Source organism: Eptatretus burgeri, chromosome 3 (genome assembly GCF_056783735.1).
Source record: "Eptatretus burgeri isolate ZD-2024b chromosome 3, Ebu_testis_v1, whole genome shotgun sequence".
In the NCBI taxonomy this organism is placed as follows: Eukaryota; Metazoa; Chordata; class Myxini; order Myxiniformes; family Myxinidae; genus Eptatretus; species Eptatretus burgeri.
Window position 1 is genome coordinate 84,824,267 of NC_140963.1, and position 14,841 is coordinate 84,839,107.

Consider the following 14,841-nt stretch of genomic DNA (forward strand, 5'->3'; position numbering starts at 1 on the left):
GCTCTCGACAGCCAAATATTACAGATTCGGCGCCACCCTAACCACCGCCGTGTCTGAGGTTATAACGCGGGCTGGTTCGGCACAGGCCTCGGGTCACGCGCCTCGAATTGCGATACCAACGTACCCCTGGACCTTACCAGTTGGGGGAATAGACCCCGGTTACAGACTGGTTTTGTCAGATACCGAGCAAATTCTGCCAGTCTGTAACCATTTTGGTTTTTATATCCAAATCGAGCGGATCGTTCCTCAGCGCGGCACGAATTAATTCAAAGCGGAAACTTCATACAAATCAGCCAGATTTATTGGGGACACATCAGGGAAACACACAACACAAGCAAAGCATTCACGACAATGTTATAATTAATCTATAACCCGTTCTTAAGTAGGGAGCTACGGATTACAGGTTTCGAAGGGGACCCTAACGAGATAAACCCTAAACAACATGCAGACAAGACATGGGCAGCATGCAGACAAGACACAGAGTACTTGGTGATGCTTCATGGACGAGAGGAAAACTGTCAAAAGCCCAAATGCGGCTCGTGACAAGCCGATGTCTATGGATTTGAGCGCCCAAGCTCGAACACGCTGCGTGGCAAAATGCCGCTCGTCCATGTGTCGCAGCCCTCATGCACGCAGCCTCGGCACGTTCAGACCCCGCGAGGTCGACTGCACCACAGTGAAAGATCCACGGTGTATGCTCCAGCTGGCTTTTCACAAGGTCCAGCATAAAAGTCCAGGCCTAGCCTGTTCACCAGACAAGGCCAAATCGAGGTGTTGGGCTCCGCAGGTGGATCGACAAGCAAGTCGAGGACCTCCTCATAAGAGTCGATCGCCGACTCGACGTGCAGGCAGCCTCTCCCACTGCCAAAAAGACAGACTCGACATGCAGGCATCCTCTCTTACTGCCAAAATGGCAGACTCGGCGTGCTCAGGTTCAGTTTCTCTCCCGGCAGATCCACCACTGCCTTTCCTTCGTTCGTTCGCCTCAAAGTCCACTGGCTCCTCCCTTCAGTTTCACTTCCTTCTCAAGGCCACTCCCCCTCAGAGCGCTGGGCGGGGACTACTGTCCGGAGAGAGGAAGGAAGAAGAAGAACCTCTCGGTCCACCACCACTGTAGGAACAATAAACAGCCTCTTACACCTCCCGACACACATGTAACGTCCAATTACCGAACAACCTGGCTAAACATGCACTTAATGGGGGATCTGGGCTAATCCTATGTTTAAAAATTACCCCCGTGTGGGGGTGATGGTCATCTCTATAATGTTTTTTTAATATCATAATCGATGAACCGTTGCCAGATATCTCCTAAAATGACAGACTAGATAGGTTTTGAAAATGGCGACTTTCACAACTTTCGTGACCTTGTGACCTTGACACTGACCTCAAATCTGGGAAAAATATGTCGTTGGGTATCACTCATCGACCTCTACCCACATACCAAATTTCATCACGATCGGAAGTAAAAAGATTTCTTTGTACCGGGAGGTGTTTTTGACCATCTTCCAGGTTACGTGGCGGCCAAACGGGACGGAAATTCAAAAATCTGTCCAGTTAGATACAAGATAATATTTTTTACTATCATAATCAATAAACAGTTGCCAAATATCTTGTAGAATGGCAGACGAGATAGTTTTTGAAAATAGCGATTTTTATAACTTACGTGACCTCGTGACCTTGAGCCTGACCTTGAACCCGGACAAAAGTTATATCGTTGTGCAACACTCATCGACCTCTACCCACATACTAAGTTTCAACAAGATCGGAAAGAAAAATTGTTGACGGACGGACGTACGTACGGACAGACGGACATTTGGTCCGGCTTTATTAGGTCATCTCGGTAGAGATGACCCAATAACACACTAAGGGCCATTTCCGCAACAATATATATATATATATATATGTACCATGAGTACCAGTCATTTATATATGTATAAATGAGTACCAGTGTACTGGGCCGGTGTATACCCCGGTTAAAATAGGTGTACCATATCCCTGTGTCGTAAGAGGCGACCAGGGTTGCGTCAGGAAGGGCATCCGGCGTAAAACATGTGCCAAATCACTATGCGGATCATACGGATGATCCGCTGTGGCGACCCCTCACGGGAGCAGCCGAAAGAAGAAAAAGATGATTATATATATATATATATATATATATATATATATATATATATATATATATATATATATATATATATATATATATATATATATATATACTGGGCGTAGTGGCGTGCGCCTATAATCCGGCTACTCGGAGGCTTGGATTGGAGGATCGCTCGAGGATGGGAGCTCTGCACTGGGCCGCGCTATGAGAGGGTGTAGGGCAGCCCGGAATCATAGCGAAACCCAATCCTTATCCCTGTGTCGTAAGAGGCGAACAGGGTTGCGTCAGGAAGGGCATCCGGCATAAAACCTGTGCCAAATCAGTATGCGGATCATAACGGATGATCCGCTGTGGCGACCCCTAACGGGAGCAGCCGAAAGATGAACAACATATATATATATATATATATATATATATATATATATATATATATATATATATATATATATATATATATATATGTATATGTATATATACAAATACATAGATATATAGATATAGATATACATATGCGAGAATCTTTTTTTGATTCTTAAAGTGATTCTTCACCCTTGAGAGACCGACCAAAAATATCCAATGTAACAAGATATTTCAAATAGTTGTGGATGGGTTGTGATAAAATGAGGTTGATGAGTTGGTTGGATGACAATAACAAGCCGATTTGATTTGGCTTCAGGTCCGGATCCAGATCTGGTCTGTGAGTGGGATACAAAACGTAAATTGTTCAGCATGGTGAAGGTATGCGCTCCACTGAGTGCCCATTCTAGTATTTAAATGTGTTGTTGAGTCGGTCAGGGAAGATATTTTACTTCACTCTCATGTTCTTTTCACGAAATTGAAATGTCGTTTTTGAAAAATGGCACATCCTTCAGGAAACAAAGTTTGTATCATGCGATGCAGTTAGTCACGATAAAAATGGCTTCAGCATCATCAGCAATTACTTTGCCATGTACTGTAATAATCGGGTCTAAATATTTCCATGAGATTGCTGCCGACATCATTACAGAGCCTCCTCCATGCTTGGCTACTTGTTGAATGCAGTCAGCGTTGTAGGCGTCCTTGGGCTGTCTCCAAACGTAAATGCTTTCCATTTGTTGGAAATAAGGGTGAAGGAGGACTCATCTTACCATATAATATTTTCCATTGCTTCAAAGTCTAGTCTTTGTGTTCTATCTGTTGGTGAAGATCCGGATTTTTGTGAAGATCCATGATCCATATCCAGATGTGAAATTTTTTAAAGTGTTTCACCATTGAGTGATGGGGCTAAAACCCATATATAGCATGATATTTCAAAAAAGTTATGGATGGATTTGGACGAAACTTGGTGGACAAGTTGGGTTTGTGACGAGGTTGAATCAATTCGATATTGGTGACGATCCAAATGCAGATCCGGATATGAGATTAAATATATATTTTTAAGTGATTCTTCACCATTGAGAGATGAGGCCAAAAATGATATATACATCATGATATTTCAAAAAGTTGAGGATGAGTTATGACAAAACTTGGTGGATGAGTTGGTTCGGTGACAAGAACAAGCCGATTCGATTTTGGTTAAGGTCCGGATCCAGTTCCTGCCCATCGGTGGGATACAAAACGTAAACTGTGCCGCTTGGCAGAGGTATGCGCTCTCCCGGGTGCCATTTCAGTTCTATAGGGATCTGCCAGTTTCAACTGCAAGCCCAAAGATACAATTTATTTCATGCTCAATAACTATATAAGGGAAAGAGTAGTCTCTCCCTACCCTTCCTCCATCCTGCTCCGTATCCACCATTTTGTAACCACAACCCGGTCCTTGCCACTGCCTCAACAGTAGACATGGGGAACCAACTCGACTATACTCTATAGGCCCTATCCATCATATCTCTTCAGAAAATTATTCTTGTGGTCCATTCCTTGGCAGAGGATGAAATATTGTTTAAACTACAGCTAATATATGCCTCATCATTATTCTCGCTTATCCCACTTTTAGAAGTTGCACGTTAGACCACACTTCCGCCCAAAGATTGTGGTATAATCTTGGGTTACATGAAAATTTTTGTTGCCCACTCCTGATTGATGGCAACACAAACATGCACGATGGCACCAGCTTTAAGGCAGTGCATCGGCTGCATCTACTTACGTCTCACACTTCATCAAAAGATGACACTTTTTAAGTTTATGATAAGGGATACTCCCATTGTAGTGATGACCATTTATCACACCATTCATCGATCCAGATGCCATAACCTCTGACTCTATCAAGATATCCTGAAGCCTGGCATCCCCAAATCTCTTGCCAATGCATGCCAAAGCAGTTCTTACAATGTGAAAAGCTCCAAGGTTTCAGGATAGATTTTGATTGGTTTCAGGATAAATCCATTATGGCTGACAAACCATGTGACCTACGTCATATGTGTGAACCTTTTGTTCCCCATGCATAGGCAGTGATACTTGTAAAGTTTTGCCTCGATCTGTTCAGTCACTTCAGAGAAAAAGATTTTTGAAGGTTTAAAAAAACAAACAAAATTGGCTGCCGAGTTACGTGACCAATGACATCAATTATTTTTCTGTGGACAATTTTATCCCGAGATGACCCTCAAAAATTTTCATACTCATCAGATGTAGCCTTCTACATTTGCAATTATGACGTGATAACGGACACCTATGACGTCATTTTTTTTTAAATCACACTTATTCCCCATGACGAGTACTTGTCATGTGCCAAGTTTCAATTCTTTCAGAGATACAGAGGTCCAAAGTTTTTCCGTTTCTCCAGCATGGCTGCTCGCACCACATGAAGTATGACATCATAATTATGATTAAAATATTCGACCCGAGTAGTCGCACCAATGGTGAAAATTTCGTCTCAATCCAACAAGTGGTTGCGAAGAAAAACACAAAAGTTCTGTGCAGACAAACAAACAAAAACAGACAGGCAGACAGACAAACAAACGCAATACCCTCTCCTTCGGCGAGGGTAAAAAAATAATCACTTTTGACGAGAGGTGAGGGGTTTGGGGAGGACCCCCCCCCCCCAGATCCATCCCTGTTACCCATTCCCACATGACGCTCATGTCCACACTCCACCACACCATGACATGAACATTGGGAGCACTGCGACAATCGAATTAGACTATAAATTGCCCATCTTGTTGTGCACCAGCTGCCTTGAGCAGGTTACCGACAAGTGAGGACAACCGCTGTTTCAAGGAACAATCTTGCAAATAATACAGGACTGAGACACGATCAGAACGACGTAATGATAGTCAATTATCCTTATTTAACCCAACATCCAAAACAACATTGTTGTTCAATATTTTCTGCAACAGCCTTGGCCGAGAAACACGAACAAATTGGCATTGCACATGTAAAGGTCTTCGATTTTTGTGCCTTTGTCAGAAATCATCGCTCCCTGACTCACACACCTATCCGTTTGACTTCATCTCGCAATTAATGAATTTGTCGTTTCACCCTCTACGTCACGTCGTTTACATCCACCCGTGAGTAATCTTTCTTAAGTGCTGTTCTTCATTTCTCTGGATGCTCTGCAGCTTTGACGTCTACAGTTTTACGATCTGGTGCACAGAGTCAGCAAACATCTTCAGCTGCCCTGGACCTGGCGTTTTTTTTATGGAGAAGAAAGCAAGGAAACAAGATTCGTGTCTGAGTGTGCTGAATTTACTGTGATACGAGCTGCAGATGGTGCAGACGCCATGCGAACGTAGCTGATCATTCATTTGTGCACAAATAAATACATTTTGTGTTTCTTATGCTATGTGGGATGAAATTGAGAACATTTCATCAAATTCTGTGGAATTTTTCACTTATGAACGAAAGTAACAACTTTAGGAAGGAGGGGGGTGGGTTGGGGGTTGGGGAGAGGGGTGGGAGGGGGATGGGGGAGTTGGAGGAGTGGAAGGGGGATTGTGGGGGGGGGTTGGCTTCTTTATAAAAAACATTGCTCAAGACCGTTGTATAAACGAACAACCCACATTATGCGTGTCCAACTTCATTGTCTGGAGTCCAGACAATCAAAATTAAATGTGCCGGTCCACTTGACAAAAGGGCCGAAGACTTTATACTGTTACGAATCTGGAAGCCTTGTGCACACAGACAGACAGCCGTCCCCGTAGCTTAGTTATTTTGATAAGTGTGTGTTTCTAGTTCGGGCCCCCTACCTGTGTCTAATGGGAATTACATACATGCGCTGCAAAGATATTTTGATCGTCAGGATTTGAATTACATCCATAAATCTTCTTCGACAACACCAGCATCACCTTCACCTTCACCTCACTCTGGCCGACGCCATGGCGCCCGTGGTGGGCGGAGTTCAAGGAGGAGCCCTCGACCAATCAGTGTGCTGCGAATGAGGTGGCCGCCGCTCAGCCAATCAGAACCCGCCACGGTGAGAAAGGCGGTCCGCGTGACGTCACCACACCCCCGGGCCAATCGACGAACTTGCCGCTCGTTTTGGCCATTGGGGAAGGCGAAGAGCGATTCTGCGCGCCAAAACCAGCCAATGAGGAAAGACATACACCACAACACCGAGGTTCAGCTGACGGAGGGGGAGAGGATAAAAAGGTCAGGCTCCGTTTTTCGCAGGTGGTGGTTCTTCTTTTGAAAGCCCGTTTGTCGTCTTGCCAGTCTTCGCCCTGCCGGCCTCCGTTCGCTGGGAGCCCGGTCGTGTGGACACCTGGGCTGCTACAGGTCCGAGTCCCGCCACCCCGCCAGCTCAACGTACCCGCTCGAGGAGGACAGGTCCGAGTGCAGGCTCTGGTCTTCAGCTCGCCTTTCCCTCTGAGCTGGAGGCCTCAATAAAGGCCGTGGCCACCGTTTATTTTGGATGTGTGTGTGTGTGTGTGTGTGTGTGTGTGTGTGTGTGTGTGTGTGTGTGTGTGTGTGTGTGTGTGTGTGTGTGTGTGTGTGTGTGTGTGTGTGTGTGTGTGTGTGTGTGTGTGTAATTGTGGGCCCGTCTGTAAGTAGAAATTGTTAAGTGATTGCTCTTTGTACATTGCATGACAATATTCGGTGTTAATTCTGCTCTGTGTTTCCCCTTTCCCTATTGTAAATAAATCCCCTGTTAAATGTATCAGCTCATTTCTGTGTTTTCTTCATTGGTTTAACACGGTGCGTGTTGGGGAATTAAAGAAGGCCGTTGTTGCCGTAGTTGTGTGCATTCGGACCGACGGGACCTCGGTAACCATCCGCTCGGGTTACGCACGGGTCGAGCACGGAAACGACTTGTTCCGTTCGAGTTCCCTCGAGGGTGTGAATACTCTGTAGTTCGCCATGTGGGCCTCTAGGTATTTTGAAGTTTGGCAAATAACCCTGTACCACGTGGTTGATTTATTGACGATTCACGGTCCTGTAAGGGACCCGTACCCTCGGAGTTTTCCGAAAGGTACGATCTAGATTCCGGGTGTTCGGTAGAGTCAACCCTACTGCTCCACCTCGCGGCCGTGCTCGCAACTGACGCCCGGCTCCGCAACAATACGACATCTTTAACGGCTCCAATTATTTCCACCTTCTTGTGCAGTCGTCCCGGGAAAGGTTTTGGCCCAAGCCAGGCCTGACGTTTGACAAAATGCGATTTTGGCAGGAATTTGTAATTTGTCCAGGAAGCCGGCAATAGCTCCCCTGCCCTTAATGAGAGACACTGTGGGATCTTTAACGTCCATGAGCTAATGTTGGCAGGCAGGACAACGGCCTTAACATCCATCTGAGGGACGATGTGCTAAAGCACCAATCAGACAGTTTTAAGTTGGGCCAGAAATCGAACCCAGGCTAAATAACTCAAACATAAGTGCTCAAACTTTGCACCATCTTATCGAATTGTGACGAGAGTGTGTGGCACCAAAGCTACATCCTGGCATGAAATACAATAGGTGGTTTGCCGTTGCCATCAGGTCAGGCATTAACGCTAAACCCAAGTTCATTCAACCAATCTAAGATGATTAATTATCTATACATTGCATGGGAGCCATACCACCGCCAAAGGTATACATTGGCATGTTATCTAATCAATAAAACTTGTCGTCCATCTGTCTGTCTGCGTGTTCGCGTTCTTTGCAAACATCGCTGGCTCACAACCACCAAATTTGGCATGCAGACCAACTCTGACCCGGAGATTGTCCTAAAGGTATTTTCATTCACCACCTCAGCCTTTAAAAAATCCCTCAGACCTTTTAAGACCCATAAGAACCTTAATATCCTGAAGACCCTCAAGACCCCAAAGACCAATTACACCCTTCAGACAGATCAGACCACTTGAACCTTTTTTAAACCCTTTTAACATTCTTGAGAGTTCAGACCCTTTCGACCCCTTAGCTTAGAAGCTTTGATGCTAACCACAATTGGAAAGTACCCTTTAGAGTTTAGACCATCGAGAACCTTTTACCTTTTAAGCGCACACCACACAAGAGTTATTTTTTACTTCTTTTTTGAAAAGTTATTGTGTACACGTACACTTTAATATACACCCTGCGAAATTTATTTTGTGGGAGGAGGGAGGGGAAGGGGAGTGGGGTCGGAGAGGGTAGGTGTAGGTGGAAAGAGGGAGATGAAGGAGTGGAGTGGGAGTGTGGAAGGGGGTGGGTAGGGAGGGGCAAGGGGTGGGATGAGGGAGGGGAGGGAGGGGAAGGGGAGCGGTGGTTCATGACTTGGGGTTTGTGAGGGGGGTTGGGGGAGTTGAGAACTTGAAGTCACATTGCGCAGAGTTAACTGCTCGTAGTGAATATAAAGGATCGGGATATCTATCTAGGTTGCAGATTCAAATTCGCCTGAAGCCAGTAGTATTCAGAAAATTGAGCTCCTGGAAGAGCTAGAGCAAAAGGGAAAGGGAGGAAACACCAACAGCAGAGTAGATGTAAGAGTGACATCAAAGGGAGGGGGAGAAGGACACATGGGGATGAACAATCTGCTCAAGCTGAATGAAGCACAAGAAGAAGTAGAATAAGGAGGAAGACGGGGTGAAACAGAAAAGGAACAAACCAACCGACAACTATCAAACAAAAAGGGGTGAGGGGGGAAATCACATTAACCTGGAAAACAGGAGTGGTTCAGATTGGAAATGAGGTAATTTGGGGTCTAAGAGATCATGAGTATGGATGGGGCTATGGATGATGGGACCTGAGGCATGGTGAACAGCTATCTTGAAGCTGATTATGGGATTGCTGCGTAAATACTCAGTTGCTTCACTAATGACCTCAAGGAAGGAGTAAACTTGCTAAATTTACAGATGACACAAAGCTCGGCGGTAAAGTACTGGGTGTGCCAAAAAAAAAACCCTCCATTTTATTCACTGTTAACTTATTTTTCAGGTCTTTTTTTCTCTCTTTTATTTCAGATAATGACGGCTGAGGTCCTGTAGGAAATGATGCCCTGGCCAAATGAAGAAGAGGCTTTTTACGTAGAATCTTACATCGAAATGCAATCCTTCGTACAAACTCAAAGAAAGTTAAAGAGAAAGTTTAACTGCGGAGAAGTGCCATGCAAAGAGAGAATATTCTGAGGAGAAGCACCATCAACACAACACACTCCTCCATCCATCCCTCAATCGTCAGGACAACGAGGAAGAACGAGCGCTGTGTCCTGTTCGCATAATTTCGATGCAAATGCTTAATTCCACTTTGGACATGTGAGGGCGTTTCACAATGTGATATGGTATTGGGTGAAGAGGAAGAGGATGAGGGAGATGCAGCGGAGATGGAATGAAGTGTGTTGTTCCACTACTGTGGGCCAGACCCGATTCTTCTCAAAATGCAACAACGAGAAAGGTGCTCATCGAAAGGCTTCCAATTTTAAAAACAATCAAAGGCCAAATCGTCAATTTAAAAATGTCACTAATCCCTCTAATCTCGAGCATTGTCTCAGTCAGAGTCCATCTGCCTTCATCAGTTTCTCATGCCTCGAAATGACATTCCCTCTGGGTCAGATGGTTCCCCCCAGGCTCAGCCTTCATGTCGGTGAACATGTGCCGGGAAAACCCAAAACCATGCTCCAAATTGCATGCCACAACCCCACAAGCCGTTCGTGCCACGGCTGGCCGCGGTGCTCACACAAAGGGTTCACGTGGAACACATGGCCAACGGAGCATCCGTTTTGACCCGCGAGCCCCCACCCGCAGCCGCGGAAGTCACGCCCACTTTGGCAATGCATTCAGAACGCCCTCCCACCCCACCCCCCACACACCCTGTTCGCCTGGTGGGCTGCCACGCACACTCCCCGGGTCGCCATGTAACCCATACCTGTAGTCTACGGTGCTCTGCTAATCCATACAATTAGCGCAGGGACACCGCGGGAATTTGCTTCAGCTCCCGGCTCCTTTTCTCCAAGGATCTTTGGGAATCCGTTTTGTGTCTCAATTTGTCTTACGACTTCGTCCCTCTCTATGGGGCTTACCGGAGCGACAAAACGCACCCAAATAGCTGCGTTTTCATTTTAACCGCCAGGCCCGGCGGGAGCATTTCAAATCGCTCACATGCGGCGACCTTTGCACCACTCCGGTCCTTTCACCACGAACTGGGCTCATATCTGTAACACCATGGGGAAGGAAGCCATTTTCAATTTAAAATCACAGTCTGTCTCGCGATGGTGCGGAGATTGATTTCTCCAAAATTAGCTGAATGGCTTTAATTGTGATTTTTTTTTTTGTTTAGCAAATAACAATGTATTGTTGTAACCCTTTAATGGGAAGTGTCTGGTTCAAATACAACATGGTTTTTACATTACATTTATTTGTTTTGAATACAATGTTGTGGTTTTATAAACCGCATGCTGAGATTGAAACACACACAGCACCAGGGGCATACCGAGAGTATTTGGCACCCTCTCCCAGGGTGGACCCTTCCTTTGGCACTCCCCCTCTCCTGGGGTGGACCCTTCCTTTGGCACCCCCCTCCGCTCACGGGGTGGACCCTTCCTTTGGCACCACCCTCCCCTCATGGGGTGGACCCTTCCTTTGGCACCACCCTCCCCTCCCGGGGCGGACCCTTGCTTTGGCACCCCCCCTCACCTAGATGAATAATTTTAAAAATGAAACACAAAGAAAACACACATCATGCTTGCAAGTAAAGTTTCAAGCAGATTACAGTCCTGTACCTGTGGTAAGCAAATTGGAAATAAGAAAAATTCAGGACATTAAAAAGTCAGCAAACAGCTAATACTGGTTGGCAATGATATAACAAAAATACATCTTCAACCACAGAGAAAACATCACCGGTAAGAATTTTCAAAAAGGTAACAAACATTCGTGTCAGGAACGCCCAGCGATTGCACGATGTCATTTCCGAGGAGATGTTTTCCCTGCCCAATAATTATTTAATGGAGGACATTAACTTTTCAGAAAGCCTGCGAATAGTCATGTAATTAACTTTTTAGAATGAAAGGGTTAACCCATAAAGCGCCTCGAGCTACCATGGTGGCCGAGACGTGTATGCAAATGAGTTGAAGCTGACGTCAAACCAAAGAACGAATCATGACCTTTCATCCAATGCAAAATGCCATGGTAACCGATGAAAGCTTGCTTCTAATTGGTGGAGAAAGCTGATGACAAAAAAAGCATTTCTGGGATTATGCTTTATATTCAGGGGTTCACACAATTTTTTAAACGAGATTCTCCATTGAGTACCAGCAGAAATGGTTTGGTCCTCACAAAAAAAAAAAATTGTCAGCTTCGAGCATGCTCGTCTGCTTTCCCAATCGCCACTCCAATTTTTCATGCACCTCTCTCAGCTTTGTATGCATCTCATCCCTCTGTAAGCACTCTCTCAGAATGTTTACTCCAGATGACACTCGCAAACCGCTCTTCTTTACGTTCTGGATGCTCCGAGTCCTCTTCTTACTCGCCGCGACCGCGTTCTCCTTAGATCTTTTTGTTTTTGAATCTTAAAACTAATAAACATACAATATAGCTTATAAATTATATTGCTTGAATTTATAAACTTACATTTTTACACATAAATTTTGAAATCACTGTAAATCAACTATCAGAATTACCATGGAAGAATCTCACCCACACTCGGTGAGAAAAGCTTTCATCAAAACACTCTGTTGTGCTGGTACGCTTATGAGCTTTCTAATGGTAAGGGACTATTCTCAACATTTATTACGGAAATAACTATGCTGAAGGACCTACGTGTCGTGAGTGCACATTTACAATGGCGGTTTCTCAAAACCGCAACAATATTATCATTTCACTTGCAACTGAAACCATCGTTACACCATCGTACTAGTATTTCAACTCTCCTAATGATTCCCCCCCCCCTCCGTCAGCTTTCATCCGGGGCAGACCGCTCCCCCCCCCCAGCTTTCACCCAGGGCAGACCACTCCCCCCCCCCACACCCCCTTAGTACGCCAGTGCACAGCACATAGACTCTTTAGAATAGATATTGTTGTGGGGCCGGATGTCGGTGGCGAGCACGACCGCTAAGGGGAGCAGTAGAGTCGGCTCCACCGAACACACCGGAATTTAGGTCATGACCCTCGGATAAGTCCGGAAGGCACGGGTCCCTTCCAGGACCATGAATCGCCAATAATTTGACCATGTGGGGTAGCGTTAATTGCCAAACTTCAATATACTTATATTAAGTACCCATGCGGGAAAGCTACTGGGGAATTCACACCCTCGACAGTCCTCGAGCGGGACGAGCCGTTACCGTGCTCGAACCGTGTGTAACCCGAGCGGATGGTCACCGAGGCCTGTCAGTCCAAATGCACAATTTACTGCCTTGCTATTTCTCAACACGCACCGTGCTAAGCCAATTTAAGGAAATGTATTTATAATGGGGGGGGGAGGGAACACGCAAGAAGACAGAGCTAACCGAATAAAAGGCAGGCAATGTACAATCAGCAAAAGAAAGCACTTGCACAATTCTACTTGAAGACGGGCCCACACAGACACCCCCCCCCCCCAAAGAAATTATGGCCGCGGCCTTTATTGATACAAGTCCTGCAGCGTATATTTCTGATATTTCAGAACAATTGTTCAAATTTGCATAAAAGTACCAAAATTGGTACACATGTAGAATAATGTATTCCGAACAATTCTAGATATGGAGCCACCCGAGATTGTGCGTTGGTCAGCTTCGGCGACCATTTTCCAAAATGGCCGCCATTCCACTTTAGCGAAATTGGCTACATGCTCTTATTTTCTTATTGTATTGGTGGTAGATATAAGGAAAGTGTAAAATTCAGTAAACTGACCATGAAAAGGCATATTCAAATATTATGAGCCAGTATTTTCGGTAAAAAAAGCCATTATTTGATTTGTAAATTGCTGCTCTCCTGAAACTTTTCGCTGAAAAGCACCCATTATTGCCTGGAGAACAAGAGTCAAATGATATTAATCACATTCAAAGGGTTTGGAATCAACAAAAATTGCATTATAGATTACATACTTTACTCTATTTTGAAAAGGGAACTGATAATCGTTATAATGACAAACTCAGAAAATGTAGTCAAATCATTGCACACTTCACTTTGAAGAGGCTACGGTTTACTGTCTACTACCATTCTACCAGGACACATGGTACACGCATACATCAGTCTAGTACAATATGAGTTTATGAACTCAAGTGTACTGGCTCTGGATAAAGAAGTCAACACTTTTACAAGCAATGCGACTTTGCATTTGCACATTCTCAGCTGGGCCGATATCTCAGTCTGTGTCTACTGCGTATGTCTACTGGCATTCTCCTTCACAAGCACACAGTCCAGTGCATTGCAGATTAACCTTCTTGCATTTGCAGCGGTTTCTACAGCCTTTTTTGCAGCCGCACGACACCAGCTCGAAGCAGCTTTTTGAAGCCTCAGGGAGTGTGGTCCAGAGCGGTTCGTATGACCCATCCTCTGTTTGCTGCCAGCCCCAGCTTGTTGGTGATGGAAGCACAGGTTGAGGGACCAAGACCTGCCCCCAGACATAGCCACCCTGGAAGACTGATCTCTTCACATGCTGTTCCAAAGCATCATAGGTAGGTGGGATGCGCTGGACAGAGTTCCTCTTGGCGAAGAGTTTCTTTCTGGCCTCGTTGACGTCCGTATATGGACTGGTGCGGTCATACAGGAGCACCACAAACCTTTCACTGCAGTGCATTGTGTCATCCTGGATGTTGGCTGGCGTGGTGGTCAGGGTCACAAGAGAATCTGTCAGTTCTGGAAACGAGTTCCATGTGGCCCAGGCAGATTTCTTCCCATGCCCCACGAATGTGATACCGTGTCACATCCGGTCATAGTGTGGAAGACAGGGAGGGCACGTGCCTTCTGTGGACCGAAGGAGGCAGCTATTTCATGGGCAGGGATGTAGCGGTAGTTCTTGCCTGTCCCAAAGGCAATCCAGAGTTCATCCACGCATGGTAATGCCTGGACTACCATCACCGCCAAGACGACGACGTCAGTGTCTACGGTTCGAACTTGAATCCGACGGTGGTCATGTTCTGCAGCATGGGCCACATGTAGCCAATATTACCAATTACAACACCACTTCCACCACTACCACCACCACAACAAAATACTTCTGAACCTGTCACTGATGCTCTGTGCGAAAATGGATTTTCCCATAAAAATTACCATTTTTCCCAAATACAATGGTTGGAAATATAATAAATCAACACAAATGACATTTGTATCGTTTTCCTTTGTAAATGCACATCACATGGAGTATTTATCACCTCTGAGAAACCTACAAAGAGAATAACAATGACAGATATCCCATGTTGTTAAAGTAGAATGGCGGCCATTTTGGAAAATGGCCGCC

General features: G+C 45.4%; 1 long non-coding RNA gene across 2 annotated transcripts in view; it reads right to left on the minus strand.

The window, feature by feature from the left end:
- Positions 1-311: 311 nt before the first annotated feature.
- LOC147030342 (uncharacterized) overlaps positions 312-14,841 on the minus strand; it is a 31,946-nt gene continuing 17,416 nt past the window's right edge. For both annotated transcript variants that reach the window (XR_015056319.1, XR_015056318.1), the window contains exon 3: positions 312-1,111. This is a non-coding gene — a long non-coding RNA (uncharacterized LOC147030342). The remainder of the gene's footprint in view (positions 1,112-14,841) is intronic.